Below are 13,789 nucleotides of genomic sequence, written 5' to 3' on the forward strand. Positions count from 1 at the left end.
GTTAAGGGTATAAAGGGGCCGTGCAAAAATAAACTTCAGACTTAGCCCCGAGCTTTGTCTCACTCTCTCTCTCATTCGCCGACGCCGTTCATCCTGAGGGTTCCCCTGGATCCTGCTGGGGCTAGACCCTGACACACGTGCACCCCAATGTTCATCGCAGCACTGTTTATAATAGCCAGGACATGGAAGCAACCTAGATGTTCATCAGCAGACGAATGGATAAGAAAGCTGTGGTACATATACACCATGGAATATTACTCAGCTATTAAAAAGAATTCGTTTGAATCAGTTCTAATGAGGTGGATGAAACTGGAGCCCATTATATAGAGTGAAGTAAGCCAGAAAGATAAACACCAGTACAGTATACTAACGCATATATATGGAATTTAAAAAGATGGTAACGATAACCCTATATGCAAGACAGAAAAAGAGACACAGATGTATAGAACAGACTTTTGGATTCTGTGGGAGAAGGCGAGGGTGGGCTGATCTGAGAGAACAACATTGAGACATGTATGTTATCAAGTGTGAAACAGATCACCAGTCCAGGTTGGATGCATGAGACAAGTGCTTATGGCTGGTGCACTGGGATGATCCAGAGCGATGGGATGGAGAGGGAGGTGGGAGGTGGGTTCAGGATGGGGAACACATGAAAATCCATGGCTGATTTATGTCAATGTGTGGCAAAAACCACTACAATATTGCAAAGTAATTAGCCTCCAACTAATAAAAATAAATGTAAAAAAACACACAAAAAATAAAATGCAAAAGACTTTAAGAAACTAAGATTTTACAAAATTTGCTAGATGGATATAATCAACTACATTAAATGACTCAGAATCTTTGTAGAATTTTAGAAGTATGACTCAAAATAAAAATGTGCGTTATACAGAATTTCAGTGATGAGTATAAAAAGAATATGGGATTTGTTTGATCATGTACTGACTCTGGGAAGACATACGGTTCATTTTGTATATATAGATCTACATATTAGCTTGGTTCAACATTACTTCTCTCCCCCAAATTTAGAATCCATCCTCTAAGTAATTAGCCTCCAACTAATAAAAATAATTGAAAAAAAAAAAAAGATAACACAGAAGGTTGTACTCTAGATGAGAGATGGACAAACGTTTCCTGTGAAGAGTTAGATAGTAAATACTGGGCAACACTGCCTGTGCCGTGAGCACTCGAGTCAGCCGTTGTAGACTACAGCAGCCACTGGAAACAGAACACATGGATGTGGTTGTATACGAATAAAATCTTATTTTCAGAAGCTGAATAAAATAAAAAAAATAAAAAATAAAAACAAAACAAAACAACCTACATCATGATTTTTTCTTTAACAATGTTATGTTAGAAAAAAAACTCAAAATCTTTTTCTCTTCTTTTTTTTTTCTCTTCTTTATATTTATGTTGGTGTATGAAATCTCCTCCTGCTGTTGATAACTCTTTCTCAATATGTTTCTCAGCTGTTTTAAAAATCTACTCTATACCACAGACCTATATAAGAACTGTTTGTCTCGTTACTCTTTTCTGTTTCCATTATTTCAAAATTAGTGACTACCTCCTGAAATAATTTATTTCTTCTCTGTATAATCTCCTATTAGTTTGACCAAAGTCTCTGAACTGGTCTAGAAGACTGTTTAAACTTCACAGTGGTTTCAGAATCAAATGAGAAAGACTCATTATAATTTTGATATTCCCTGTGTCTAAATTGGTCTTGTTATTTATTAATTTCAAATGCAACTAGCATCTGCATAGCTCCTTCTCCCCTCCATATTAGTTAATGGAAAAATAACATTTCTAGGATGCTGTCATCTGGCAAAAAGAAAAAATTCCTGGACATAATGTAAGAAAATGATAATCATAAAGATATCTCCCTTTCCAGTGACCAGCTCTCATAGCCTTTTTTCCTCAAGTTATTGATTGCCATACTTAACTTATATATATATATATATATATATATATATATATATATATATATATATAATTAATCAGAAAATAGAGTGGCAGAGATTTAGTTAGAATTAATAAACCCTGTGCCTTGACATTACAGAATTTTGTGCAATAAAATTACTTTAAATGATTAATCAAAAAGGAAATAAACTAAATCATTAATAAATCTGTTTTAGATTTTCCCAGGAATTAGCCTAATTTATATATTTAAAGGATTCATATCCTAAAGTACTTATATCATGTAAGCTATTGAAGCATTTGTACTTTCTTCTAGAATGCAGAAAAAAATCAGGTTCAAGTCTAAGGCATTCTGAAGGTACTCTCTTTACAGTCTAGAAAAGCTTTTTTAATGAATTGTATAAAAAAACAAAACAACCCAACGTATTTATGTTGTGATTCAGTTGCAGATATATGGTTGTGCAGTCTGTGAGTCTCATCCCCTCATGCTATTTTGAACTCATATAATGCTTAGGAAAACCAGAATATATTCGATATTTTTCCCCCTTAATTAATACCCTGTTACTTTCCTACCTATATTGAAATGATACAAATGATACAAATATTAATACCAGTGTAATGTTTTTTAAACATTTCTTTTAATTGGTAATGGGAATGCAGAAAATTCAAGAACTGCAACATCTAAGAGAGGAGCTTGTTGTTGTTTAGTTGCTAAGTCGTGTCTGACTCTCTTGTGATCCCGTGGACTGTAGCCTGTCAGGTTCCCCCGTTCATGAGGTTTTCCAGGCGAGAAGAGAGGAGTGGGCTGGCATTTCCTTTTCCAGGGGAACTTCCTGAGCCCTTCTGCATTGTAGACAGATTCTTTCCCACTGAGACACCAGGGAAGCCCAAGAGAGGAGCTATAGCATTGCCAATTTTATATTTTAAAAAGGAATAGGTGTTTTAGCATCTTATTAATTATACACACAAGGGATCCTATTGGATAGGATAATTAAACAATCCAAAAACAAAGTTTTCCTTGGGATAAATGATCAGAAGACACTAATTATATACAATAAAACTAACTCATATATCATATTTTAATAAAAGGTGAAGTATACCCTCAGTAGTATACCCCCAAATAACTGAGTTTATTAAAAATCTGTAGCAGAATGAGTAAGACCAAGCATCACATTAGTTTTATCATTGAAAACTTGATTTTAGGGAGTTCCCTGGTGGTCTAGTGTTTAGGATTTGGCATTTTCACTATGGAAGCCCATTTGCTCCCTGGTCAGGGAAATGAGATCCTGAGTGTGGTGAGACAAAAAGAAATTTTTTTTGGGATAACTTTCCCCTAAGGTTTGGGAATTTCCTGACAGTCCAGTAGTTAGTACTTGGCACTTTTACTGTCCAGGAACTAAGACCTCAGAAGCCAAGTCATATGGTCAAAAAAAAAAAAAAAAAAAAAAAAAAGAAAAAACAAAAATTTAAAAAAACCTAAAAAACTTGACTAAATTTCACTGTAATGGTATCAAATGCCATCAAACTCACCACATTAGACTATATCTTATTCAGCAAATCCTTGAAGGGATTGTTGAAAAATTACTCATTTTATAATATGCTATGGCATCTTCCAGGCAATAAATTTGGGTAGTTTTTCCAGTAGTCATGTATGAATGTGAGAGTTGGACTATAAAGAAAGCTGAACACTGAAAAATTGATGCTTTTGAACTGTGGTGTTGGAGAAGACTCTTGAGAGTCCCTTGGACTGCAAGGAGATCCAAGAAGTCCATCCTAAAGGAAATCAATCCTGAATAGCCGCTGGAAGGACTGATGCTGAAGCTGAAACTCCAATACTTTGGCCACCTGATGTGAAGAACTGACTCATTTGAAAAGACCCTGATGCTGGGAAAGATTGAACGTGGGAGGAGAAGGGGATGATAGAGGATGAGATGGTTGAATGGCATCACCGACTCAATGGACATGAGCCTGAGTAAATACTGGGAGCTGGTGATGGACAGGGAGGCTGGCCTGCTGCAGTCCATTGGGTTGCAAAGAGTCGGACATGACTGAGCGACTGAACTGAACTGAACTGAAAGATTGTTTCAATATACAAAGTCTAACACAAAAAAAGCAGTAGCTCAAAACTCAATTTATTAATAAATTAATAATTTAGCAATACACTCAATTAATAATTAAATAACATATTATTAAATTAATAGCCAATATTAATAAAACAAGGTGTAGCTTTATACTTATTGGGGAGTTATGCCCTTGGGTTATAACATTTAGGAGACTTGCACTGGTACAAAAAAATAAGAAAGTAAGACAATTTGATATTAGTAATTTTAAGGTCTCTCTATCATATAAGTTGCAACGAATAAAAAAGATGTCATGTTTCATGTGTCAACTTGACAGAACTAATGAACACCCATATAGCTGATAAAATATTTCAGAGAGTGTCTGTAAGGGTGTTTCTGGGAAGGATTAGCATTTGAATCTGTAGACTGGCTAAAGAAGATGGCCCTCAACAAAGCAAGTGGGCATCCTCCAATTTACTGAACAAAAGACTGACTAGAACAAAAAGGCAGAGGAAAGGTGAATATGATCTCCACTTGAAACTAGGCAACATCTTATTTTGCTTTGGCACTGACAGTTCTGGTTCATGGGGCTTCAATCTTGGACCAGGATTTCCAAGATTGGCACCCTGGTTTTGTTTATTTGTATTTTTTGCCTTGCTGTGTGTCATGGAGGGATTGAACCTTCACCCTCTGCAGTGACAGTGCAAAATCTTAACCATTGGACAACCAGGAATGTCCAGGCTCCCTGGTTTTAAAGCCTTCAAATTTGTTTCCCTTGCAGCTTAGCTGGTAATGAATCCACCTGCAATGCAGGAGACCTGGGTTTGATCCCTGTGTTGGAAAGATCCCCTGGAGAAGGGAAAGACTACCCACTCTAGTATTCTTGCCTGGAAATTCCATGGACTATGGACTATATAGTCCATGGTGTCACAAGAGTTAGACATGACTGGTGACATTCATATTCACTTTTTCAAACTTGAACTAGAACTTAAACCATGAATTTCCCTGGTTCTCTAGCTTGCAGATGGCAGCTTGTTGGATTTCTCAGACTTCATGATCATGTGTTTCAATTACTATGATAAATCTCACCTTATATCTATCAATTCAGTTCAGTTGCTCAGTCATGTCTGACTCTTTGCAAACCAATGTACTGCAGCATGCCAGGCTTTCCTGTCCATTGGCTGTTCAAGCTTGCTCAAACTCAAGTCCATTGAGTCAGTGATGCCATCAACCATCTCATCCTCTGTCATCCCTTTCTCCTCGCACCTTCAATCATTCCCAGTATCAGGGTCTTTTAAATGAGTCAGTCCTTCCCATCAGGTATCGGAGTTTCAGCTTCAACATCAGTATTTCCAATGAATATTCAGGACTGAATTTCCTTAGGATGGACTGTTGGATCTCCTTGCAGTCCAAGGGACTCTCAAGAGTCTTCTCCAACACCACAGTTCAAAAGCATCAATTTTTTGGCATTCAGCTTTCTTTATAGTCCAACTCTCACGTCCATACATGACTACTGGAAAAAACCATAGCTTTGATGAGACGGGCCTTTGTTGGCAAAGTAATTTCTCTGCTTTTTAATATGCTGTCGAGGTAGGTTATAACTTTCCTTCCAAAGAGCAAGTGTCTTTTAATTTCATGGCTGCAGTCACCATCTGCAGTGATTCTGGAGCCCCCCAAAATAAAATCTCTCACTGTTTCCATTGTTTCTCCATCTTTTTGCCATGAAGTGATGGGACCAGATGTCATGATCTTAGTTTTCTGAATGTTGAGCTTTAAGCCAACTTTTTCACTCTCCTCTTTCACTTTCATCAAGAGGTTCTTCAGTTCTTCTTCACTTTCTGCCATAAGGGTGGTATCATCTGCAATAACCTTTTATCTGAGGTTATTGATATTTCTCCTGGCAGTCTTGATTCCAGCTTGTGCTTCCTCCAGCCCAGTGTTTCTCATAATGTACTCTGAATATAAGTTAAATAAGCAGGGTGACAATATACAGCCTTGATGTGCTCCTTTTCCTATTTGGAACCAGTCTGTTGTTCCATGTCCAGTTCTAACTGTTGCTTCATGACCTGCATACAGATTTACTCAGGAGGCAGGTCAGGTGGTCTGGTATTCCCATCTCTTTCCGAATTTTCCACAGTTTGTTGTGATACACAGAGTCAAAGGCTTTTGCATAGTCGATAAAGCAGAAGTAGATGTTTTTCTGGAACTCACTTGATTTTTCAATGATCCAACAGATGTTGGCAATTTGATCTCTGGCTCCTCTGCCTTTTCTAAATCCAGCTTGAGCATCTGGAAGATCACACTTCATGCACAGTTGAAGCTTGGCTTGGAGAATTTTGAGCATTACTTTGCTAGTGTGTGAGATGAGTGCAACTGTGTGGTAGTTTTAAAATTCTTTGGCATTGCTTTTCTTTGGGATTGGAATGAAAACTGACCTTTTCCAGTCCTGTGGCCACTGCTGAGTTTTCCAAATTTGCTGGCATATTGAGCACAGCACTTTCACAGCATCATCTTTTAGGATTTGAAAGAGCTCAACTGGAATTCCATAACCTCCACTATCCTTGTTTGTAGTGATGCTTCCTAAGGTCCACTTGACCTTGCATTCCAGGATGTCTGGCTCTAGGTGAGTGATCACACCATTGTGATTACCTGGGTCATGAAGATCTTTTTTGTATAGCTCTTCTGTGTATTCTTGCCACCTCTTCTTAATATCTTCTGCTTCTGTAAGGTCCATACCATTTCTGTCCTTTATTGTGCCCATCTTTGCATGAAATATTTCCTTGGTATCTCTATTTTTCTTGAAGAGATCTCTAGTCTTCCCCATTCTATTGTTTTCCTCTATTTCTTTGTGCTGATCACTGAGGAAGGCTTTTTTTTTTTTTTAAATCTCTTATTATTCTTTGAAACTCTGCATTCAAATGGCTATATCTTTCCTTCTCTCCTTTGCCTTTTGCTTCTCTTCTTTTCACAGCTATTTGTAAGGCCTCCTCAGACAACCATTTTTCCTTTTTGCATTTCTTTTTTTGGGGATGGTCTTGATCACTGCTTCCTGTACAGTGTCACAAACCTCTGTCCATATTTCTTCAGGCACTCTGTCTATCAGATCTAATCCCTTGAATCTATTTGCCACTTCTAATGTATAACTGTAAGGGTTTTGATTTAGGTCACACCTGAATGGTCTAGTGGTCTCCCCCACTTTCTTCAATTTAAGTGAATTTGGCAAGAAGGAGTTCATGACCTGGGCTATAGTCAGCTCCCGGTCTTGTTTTTGCTGACTGTATACAGCTTCTCCATCTTTGGCTGCAAAAAATATAATCATTCTGATTTCAGTATTGACCATCTGGTGATTTCCATGTGTAGAGTCTTCTCTTGTGTTGTTGGAAGAGGGTGTTTGCTATGACCCGTGCATTCTCTTGGGAAAACTCTAGTAGCCTTTGCCCTGGTTCTTTTTGTACTCTAAGCCCCAATTTGCCTGTTACTCCAGGTATTTCTTGCCTTCCTACTTTTGCATTCCAGTCCCCTATAATGAAAAGGACATCTCTTTTGGGTGTTCATTCTAGGAGGTCTGTAGGTCTTCATAGAATCATTCAACTTCAACTTCCTAAGCATTATTGGTCAGGGCATAGACTTGGATTACTGTGATATTGAATGGTTTGCCTTGGAAATGAACAGAGATCATCTATAACTATATCTAATTTATATCTCCTATTTGTTATAGTTATGTACAGCTTACTGCTTATACAGATTACATATATCCTATTGGTTCATTTTCTCCAGAAAACTCTGATTAATACAAATATTGTTACCAAGAAAGATTTCAGAGGAACAAAATTTTAAGGATGAGTTTGGTGAATTGATTCTGGGGTTTCTGGGGCTTCCCTGGTGGCTCAGCTGGTAAAGATTCTGGGGTTTCTGGAATGGCTATCCAAGCTGATTAGATTTAAAGATGCTAATAATTTTATTTCCCATAATAAAGAGAGCCCTGAATATCTATGGCATGCACTGTTTGTAGAAACATGTAATATATCTATATGGGTTACTCTATAATAAATCTCATCCTGTATCTATACCTATATCTAATTTGTATCTCCTATTTGTTATGGCTATGTATAGTTTACTCTTCAGAAATAATTGGAAACTTCAAGGGAGCATTCCACCCAAAGATGGTCACAGCAAAGGATACAAATGGTAGAGACCTAGTAAATGCTGAATGGATCAAGAAGAGATGGAAAGAATACATGGAAGAACTGTATAAAAAAGATCTTAATGAACTGGATTACAATGATGGTTAGTCACCCAGAGCCCCAGATATTCTGCAGTGCAAAGTCAAGTGGGCCTTAAGGAGCATAGTTGTTAATAAAGTTAGTGGATACAGTGAAACTCCAACAGACCTATTCAGATTTCTAAAGGAGGATGCCATCAAGGTTTTGCATGCAGTATGCCAGCAAATCTGGAAGATCCAGCAGTGGCACAGGACTGGATCCCAAGAAGGGTAGTACCAAGGAATGTGCTAACCATTGGACAATTGCACTCATCCCCCATGCTAGTAAGGTCATACTTAAAATCTTACATGCTAGGCTTCAGCATTATGTGAACCAAGAACTTCCAGATGTCCAAGCTGGGTTTAGAAAAGAAAGACAAACTAGAGATCTAATTGCCAACATTCACTGGATAATAGAGAAAGCAAGGGAATTTCAGAATTTCTATCTCTGTTTCATTGACTATGCTAAAGCTTCTGACTGTGTGGATCATGAAAAACTGTGGAAAGTTCTTAGAGAGATGGGAATACCAGGCCATCTTACCTGTCTCCTGAGAAACCTGTATGCGAGTCAAGAAACAACAGTTAGAACCCTGTGTGGAACAACTGATTGGCTCAAGATCAATAAAGGAGTAGGACAGGGCTGTCTGCTCTCACCCTGTTTGTTTAACCTATATGCTGAGCACATTATGAGAAATGCTGGGCTGGATGAGTTATAAGCCCAAATCAAGATAGGCAGGAGAAACATCAACAGTCTCAGATATGCAGATGATACCCCTGTAATGGCAGAAAGTGAAGAGGAACTGAAGAGCCTCTTGATAAGGGTGAAGGATGAGAGTGAAAGAGTCCGCTTAAGGCTAAATATTAAAAAAACTAAGATCACGGCATTCGGCCCTATTACTGCACCACAAATGGAAGGGGAAAAGATGGAAGTAGTGACAGACTTACTTACTCTTCTTGGGCTCCAAAATCACTGAGAACGGTGATTGCAGCCTTGAAATCAGAAGACGATTGCTTCTTGGCAGGATAAGCGATGACAAATGTAGACAGTGTGTTGAAAAGCAGAGACATTACTCTGCCGACAAAAGTCCGTTTAGTCAAGGCTATGGTCTTCCCACTGGTCATGTATGGTTGTGAGAGCTGGACCGTAAAGATGGCAGAATGCCAAAGAATTGATGCCTTTGAACTGTCGTGCTGGAGAAGACTCCTGAAAGTCCCTTGGATAGCAAGAAGATCAAACCTGTCAATCCTAAGGGAGATTAACCCTGAATATTCACTGAAAGGACTCATGCTGAAGCTGAAGCTCCAGTATTTTGGTCATCTGATGTGCACAGATGACTCATTGGAAAAATTTCTGATGCTGATAAAGATCGGGGGCAGAAGGAGAAGAGGGCAACAGAGGATGAGATGGCTGCACAGCATCACCGATGCAATGAACATGAACTTCGGCAAACTCCAAAGATAGTGAGGGACAGGGAGACCTGGCGTGCTGCAGTCCCAGGGGTCGCAAAGAGTCAGACACGACTGGGTGACTGAACAACAGCAACTCTTTTTGTTTTTTTTTTTTAGTTGTTAGAGCTGAGATTTATTTTTTAAATATGCATATACACACAACATATGATAAATATACATATGATTGCCATAAGCTTTACATTTTTATTACATTTTGTGATATGGTCAATGGGAGTTTACAAAAAAGAAAAAATATGGAACGCTTCACGAATTTGCCTGTCATCCTTGTGCTGACTATGCTAATCCTCTCTGTATCATTCCAATTTTAGTATATGTGCTGCCGAAGTGAGCACAACAGCAACTCTTAATAAACCACTAAAAAGAAACAAGAAACTAAGTGACTCTGTGTTTGATATTTTTGAACACGTTTTGAAAACTAAGGGGTATAATGACTTTGGGTGGTTGTTCCTAAAGTCACTAATAAAAGTAGTGAGGGAAAGGATGAGTTAGGGGATTCAAACTCCCAGCTCAGGTACTGCATGTATGACCTAAAATGTTTCATTTTTCTCTGAAGGAGATCCTCATCTCCTATAGATTAAAGGCTGAAATTGCTGAAGGTTAACTGCAGAATCTGATCCAGCAAAAGTTGTTTCTCTACCCTCAGTGGGAGTGGCATCTCCAGCCCCAGAGGTAGTGGCCTCTCTACTCACTTTCATCTGAGTCATAAAAGAAGTCTCAACAAATTTAATAAATTGACATCACATAAAGTATCTTCTCTGACTACAATGAGATGAAGCTAGATATCAATAACAAAAGGAAAATGAAAAATTTACAAATATGTGAATATTTTAAACAACACAAAATAGGCAACCAATAAGCCACAGAAGAAATCACAAAGGAAATTAGAAAATACTTAGAGATGAATGTAAACCAAAACATAACTTCCAAAACTGGCCCAAAAGGCAAGAAAGGCAGTGCTTAAAGGAAATTTAGGTATGTAAATACCCATCAATAAAGAAGAAAGATCTGATCAGGAGCCTAACCTTAACAAATTGAGGGAACTAGACCAAGGAAAAACTAAACCTAAAGCATGGAAAAGTAAGATAATATAGAAGTATAAGAAAATAATAAAGATTAAAATAGAGAGAAATGAAATAGAGAAAGAAGTGTAGAAAAATGAGTTTATTCAACCTGTGCTTGGGTCCAAGTGGAGTGGAAAATGAAATAAACAAGCAATTACAAAAATTTAAGCACCAGTTAAAAGACTGTATGGCAAGTTAACACAAGGAGATACCACAAAGTTCTGCAGTCATTGGAATCAGTCACCCACCATTGATTTTTTAACCTTCTCCCTTTCTGAGTCTTGAATTAGAATTATAGGTTGTGCTTGGGGAAAACGTAACCTTGAAATTAATGTATATATTTCTTCAATCAATTTTTAGTTCATTCCAATTTAACATAAAACTTAAGAGTGTCACTTAGGTTATGAGACCTTCCTAGAAAAACCCCACCCATGTGTTCTGTCTACATTTTGTCTGTAGAAAAAAATTAGTCAAAGAACAAATTGAATCAGAGCAGTGAATAAATGCAGAATGAAACAAAAACAGTCAGCAAGATGAAATAATGATACTTTACCCATGAACCAAAGTCAAAGACCTTTAGTTCTTCCTGAAGGACTGTAGATAATAGTCTTGAACCATGTCCTTTGACCTGTTGTTCAGATACTGAAACCCCCACCATGTGGAATTTAACTGTGCTGCTCACAAGCACACTGGCCTCACAGGACTCCTTAGAACCAGAAGGTTGACAATGCTAACTCCGCATTACCTCACCGCCATCCAGTCAAGAGAAAGTCCACAAGCTGACCATGCCTTGCTCTTTGAACCTTTACTGTAAAGCTCCTTACTCCCCTCTTCAGGTGGGGACGCACACTTTTGAGGACAGTAATCCCCTTTACCTGAAAAAGCAATGAGCTGTTTCTTTCTGCTTCATCCAAACTCTATCTCTAAATTTTTTAAAGCCATCTTTGCACTGTTTTTTTAATTTATTTTTTTATTGAAGGATAATTGCTTTATAGAATTTTGTTGTTTCTGTCAAACCTCAATGTGAGTCAGCTGTAGGTATACATATATCCCCTCACTCCAGTGTACAGAGGATAAGTTTTGGTGTTAAGAAAGTGGTGATATACGACTGTCTTCACTCTTTACTCTCTCAATTTGTATTGCTTTATTTCTATTATGAAGCATGGTTTTGTGTTTTAAAATTTCACAGCTTCAAAAGTGTGAAGTGTATATGTTCACACTGTAGTCACATTGCTAAATAATGCATTTGTGTGTGAGTCTGTGCATGGGTGTGTTTGTGTGTGTATGCACTCAGTCTTTGTGACCCCAAGGACTGTAGCCTGCCAGGCTCCTCTGTCCACGGAATTTTTCAGGCAAGAATATTGGAGCAGGCTGCCATTTTCTATTCCAAGGGATCTACCAGATCCAGGGACTGAACATGCGTTTCTTGTGTCCCCTGCATTGGCAGGCAGATTCTTTACCACGGTGCTACCTGGGAAGCCCAAATAATACATTTTACATTTTTCAATTAAAACACCCTACTATATTTTTATAGTTATGTTGTCATTGTTAGAAAATGATTTATCACTATTGTTGAAGACCATTTCATGCATTAGTGTTTTAACTGATGTGTTTAAAAAATTTATACATGTATACTTTTAAAGAGTTTCCTTGAAGTTACACTTCTATTATACTGGAGAGGCTGTGCCATATAGTGGAATAGACATATACATTGGAGGTGAAAGCTACTGGGTGCAAATAATATTCTCCAGCAATTACTAGCAACACATAGTTTTGCTAGATCTATTCAAACATATTTTGTAGTAAAATGCATGTAAATAAAAATTAAACTTTAAAAATAATAAAGATGGTTGCCAGTGGAGGAATGGGAATGAGAAATGGGGATACAAGAGAAAAAAAAATAAGGGAATGGGAATACCTAAAGATGATCATTATACAGCAAGAACCAAGAGAAATGACTTTCAACTGTCTACACAGAAGAAAGAAATGGGACTCATTAAACTTCAATTTTGCCATTCCTGAAAAATTTACCTAGGAGACATGGTTTGAGAATTAGCAAACATATCTTATGTGAAAAAGTTTATTACTCTTATTGTATGATTAGCATTGCTTTCAGTCAAAAATGTGAAAAGACTTTAAAATTAAAAGATGGGTGGGACACTGTTATGAATAAATTGTTTTTTGATTTCACAAAATTACACTCATCTCATTCTCTCCATATGATTTTTATTCAAAGTTAGAATTTTTATAGATATTCTCTTTCTGAAAGTTTGGTCCTTCATGTTTTACACAGGATTTATTTAACTAATACTTCTTTAAAAAACAATACTGATCATATTTGTCTTCACAGGGATTCGTATGCACACTGAACAGATAACAGTAATACTTGAGACAAAATAGATGGGAAATTCATGAATTTAGGGGAAGCATAGTGTCTGTGGAAATCAGATAGCAAAGATGGCTTTCTCTCTCTGTATCTGCACCTCTGCAATGTGTGTCCCGGCTGCTTCCATGCACAAGTGATTCTGCCTTTCTCTCTTGAATGCTGGCTGGTCCTGTGACTTGCTTGACTAATAGAATGTGTGATGTAGAAGGGATATGTGTCTGGGACTCCAGAGGCCTTGCCTGCTTCTGCTCTCTCCCTCAAGATCTTACCATGTGAACAATTGTCAGCTGGAAGATAAAACATCATCTGGAAGAGGGTTCATTTATCTTAGTAAGGAGTCATTCAGCTTCTAAAGTTGTGAGTGAGGCCCTACCTGACAACAAGACCTAGTCATCTTTAGTGACATTCGTATAAAGAAACCCAGCCAAGATAAGCTAACATCTGCTCAAATAGACAGAAACATCCCACTGACTCAGAAGCTCAGGCTTTAAACCACTGATTTGGGGATGATCTGTCATTGCATAATAACTAACTGCAGCATGTGACAGGTGTCCTATGAGGGGCTCCACACAGGAAACTAAGGAGGGACACAGGGAAGGAAATCTTTGTAAGAGGTGATGCCTTGAGCATAGGTCTA

At 37.8% G+C, this 13,789-nt stretch overlaps 1 non-coding gene across 1 annotated transcript; it reads right to left on the reverse strand.

Annotated features, from left to right (window-relative positions):
• Positions 1-9,932: 9,932 nt before the first annotated feature.
• Positions 9,933-10,037, reverse strand: LOC136168030 (U6 spliceosomal RNA). The gene has a single exon (XR_010663195.1). It is a non-coding gene; the product is annotated as a U6 spliceosomal RNA (small nuclear RNA).
• Positions 10,038-13,789: the final 3,752 nt, after the last annotated feature.

This window comes from Muntiacus reevesi, chromosome 4 (genome assembly GCF_963930625.1).
Source record: "Muntiacus reevesi chromosome 4, mMunRee1.1, whole genome shotgun sequence".
Taxonomy (NCBI): Eukaryota; Metazoa; Chordata; class Mammalia; order Artiodactyla; family Cervidae; genus Muntiacus; species Muntiacus reevesi.